Source organism: Dipteris shenzhenensis, chromosome 24 (genome assembly GCF_047967505.1).
Source record: "Dipteris shenzhenensis isolate YYH24624 ecotype China chromosome 24, Dip_SZ_1.0, whole genome shotgun sequence".
Taxonomy (NCBI): Eukaryota; Viridiplantae; Streptophyta; class Polypodiopsida; order Gleicheniales; family Dipteridaceae; genus Dipteris; species Dipteris shenzhenensis.
The window spans coordinates 29202211-29205585 of record NC_141619.1 but is presented as its reverse complement, the minus strand read 5'-3'; positions in this window follow the sequence as shown (position 1 = coordinate 29205585).

Below are 3375 nucleotides of genomic sequence, written 5' to 3'. Positions count from 1 at the left end.
TCTCAAAAGGTTATGTATGCACTATTCTCTCTCTCTCTCTCTCTCTCTCTCTCTCTCTCTCTCTCTCTCTCTCTCTCTCTCTCTCTCTCTCTCTCTCTCTCTCTCTCTCTCTCTCTATCTATCTATCTATCTATCTATCTATCTATCTATCTATATATCTATCACTTTTGATGGATAGATTATTGAATATGTCAGTGCCTTCAAGTATTTAGGATTGACATCCCGGCGGATCACAGATGGTGGTAATGCATACACAGAAGGATGGATACTGGTTGGGGGAAATACTAACAGATTGAGAATGACTGCAGCACACTGACACCAAGAATTGGAAAATTCGAAATGCATTGTTTGATGCATATGTAGTGCAGACAGTGTTATATGGAATGGAAGTATGGGGAGGCAGTATTTCAGCATCTACATGGAATGAGATTGAAAAAATGCAGAAAGCATTTCTACGTAGGCACCTTGGTTTCAAACCCACTACTCCATACTCAGTGCTTCTATTGGAAACAGGTAGGAGGCCGATCAAATTTCATGCATTGATGATCAAAGTTATACAATATTTGCTAGAGGTGCAGCAAATGCCACCAGATAGACTACCTTATAGAGCATGGACTGCTAGCACAAAGCTTCAAAAGAATCACAAAAGTAAGATCATTTGTACAAGGTGGGGACCAAACATAAGGAAATGGTTCAGCCATACTTGACCATGCCGCTTGAAAAGGTCACCATGCAAGAATTTCAAATGTCCCTACTGAGCACTTTGCAGACCCAGTGGTTGATAGATGAGAAGAGGACAAAACTGGAGTATTATCAAGACAACATAAACCCTTCATGTTGGTCTACATGGAGGCCTCTACTCAGCCCTACATTAGCACACCTATTCCCCTTCTCTATCGCAGAAATATAGCCAGGTTTCGCACCAGATCTCATACGCTTGCTATAGAGAAGGGAGCTTGGATGCATCAGCTCAGACACGCCAGAGTTTGTACTCTCTGCGACTTTCAATCAGTTGAGACGGAGGCACATGTAGCTTTATAGTGCCCTCGATATGCACATATCAGGGAGGACTACCAACAGATACTGGAGGACTCCGCTCAGTTGACATCAGTTCTCTCTACTGCCAGTGTTGGGATCTTTTATCACCCGTCTTTTTACATGTCGTCAGGAACTCATAGATTCCTAACCTCCTCTTTTTGAGGAGACTTTCTTTACATTGTATTGAGATGGTCCCATGGGTCATTTTTGGCCCCTCGTGGACGTTAATAAATTCTACTTCTACTTCTACTTCTCTCTCTCTCTCTCTCTCTCTCTCACACACACACACACACACACACACACATTTTGGAAAAGACAAACTAAAGGATTTTCACATCAAGATTCATGTGTTTAATAAAATTGATGTGCTCTCTTCAAAGTTGTCAATGCGATTTCTCGATGTGCACGAAGCAAGGAAAGCTACCCTATATCAAGCAAGAGAAGATTAATGTGTATGAAGTGACGTAGTCTAAGGGTCCCATCCAGGAAGTTGAAGTGGAAGCATTACCAAAGAAGGAAAAGCCCTTGAAGTGGAAGGACCAAGAAGAGGTTTGAATGACCACCTTGAAGTAGATTGAGAAGATAGAAGCAACAAGAGGAAGGGTGACCAATAACACAAGAGTTATGAGAAAGTGGATCGAATTCTCCCGAAACTAGTTTGGTACCACTGAAGAATATGGAGGTAGGACCTATGGTTCATGTTCATGATAAAAACCCTAGATTGGAAAACTTTTCACAAGGGCTACTCTTGTGCTAACAACCTTGAAGAAGGCAAAAGTGAAGATATCGGTAGAGCATCTATTACAGATGTTCCCCACAGTCTGAAAAAGGTTGGTGGCGGATCTAATGTGGCCTCATGAAGAATTTAGACCCCAGGAGTTCATTGTGACACACCAATCGCATGCCAAGAAGAGCTCAAGGATGTGGATTATATAGCTTATAGATTCAAATCATTAGGGGAGGGACAAGGAATATCTCATTAACCATGCTCGCAACACACATGCTTATGCATGTATTTTTCTTTTGTATTTCCATTCCAAAATGAATCCCTTTCAAAATTCCAGATAACTTTTTTCAACATTTTGCAACATTTAATTCTGATCATACACACAAGAACATAGACTTTCCATCATTGGACTATCCGCATGTGAGTTGCATGTAGACATTATGATTCATCACATGCAAGCTATACATTTTCCAATACATGATTAGCAAGATTAAACCCTTATTCGATTCTACCTTTTAGGGAGATAGGTCTAATTTATTCCCAATAGTAATTTAGTAACTACAAAGTGATTTTATTCTTCTTGTAAATGCCCCTACATCACTATTATACATGCGCTTAAAACTTAGCAACTTTAAAGAGAGATTCTATTTTCACCAAATCTCCAATATGAGCACACACCAAAAAACCAAAAAAAAAGAGTAATTTTCCTTTTTCAACTTCAATTTGAGTTATGCACCAAAAGTTATGACCCTTTAAAGTTTTGTTTGTGTATATATGAAGGCCAGGCACCACCCCAAAAAAGCCATGTGGTATTTTGGCCATCCAAATGCCATGTATTGGTTTATTTAAAAAACTATTTTGTATTTTTGTGCTCTCTCTCTCTCTCTCTCTCTCTCTCTCTCTCTCTCTCTCTCTCATATTAAATAAATGATGCAGTCTTACATGTTGATCATCAAAATGCCAATTTTTTTGGAGAGTGTTTTGTTTTTTTTTTGGGGGGGGGCGGGTTGTGTATGTGTGTGGTAGAAATTTTTAGGAGGTAAATCATATTCGAATGGTACTCAATAGGTCATCTCAAATGTCTAGTCATGTCTATTTGTGTAATTGATTACCGTCATACTTATAAATGTTACCGATCCACTTCAATAGGTCATCTCAAATGTCTAGTCATGTCTATTTGTGTAATTGATCACCGTCATACTTATAAATGTTACCGATCCACTTTAATATTTTCAGCAAATGGTTTTGTTTTGACATATGCTTATTATTAATATGCTTTTTTCTAATGTTTCATATATAACATAAAGCTAGAACTTGATCTACTTTACAAGACAAATATTCAATTGCCTTCTTGCACACTTCTATGGCAAGTTATGAGAGAGAGAGAGAGAGAGAGAGAGAGAGAGAGAGAGAGAGAGACAGAGACAGAGAGAGAGAAAGAGAGAGAGATTAACATCTGTAGGAGAGCTCACAGGTTTGTGAGACAAAGTACAACCTTCAAAAAGTGATTGACTACATCTAGAAAATCAGAGATGATCGGGGGAGGAGTGTACAAAGCTTGGCTCCTCCCAAATTATTATGAGAGAGAGAGAGAGAGAGAGAGAGAGAGA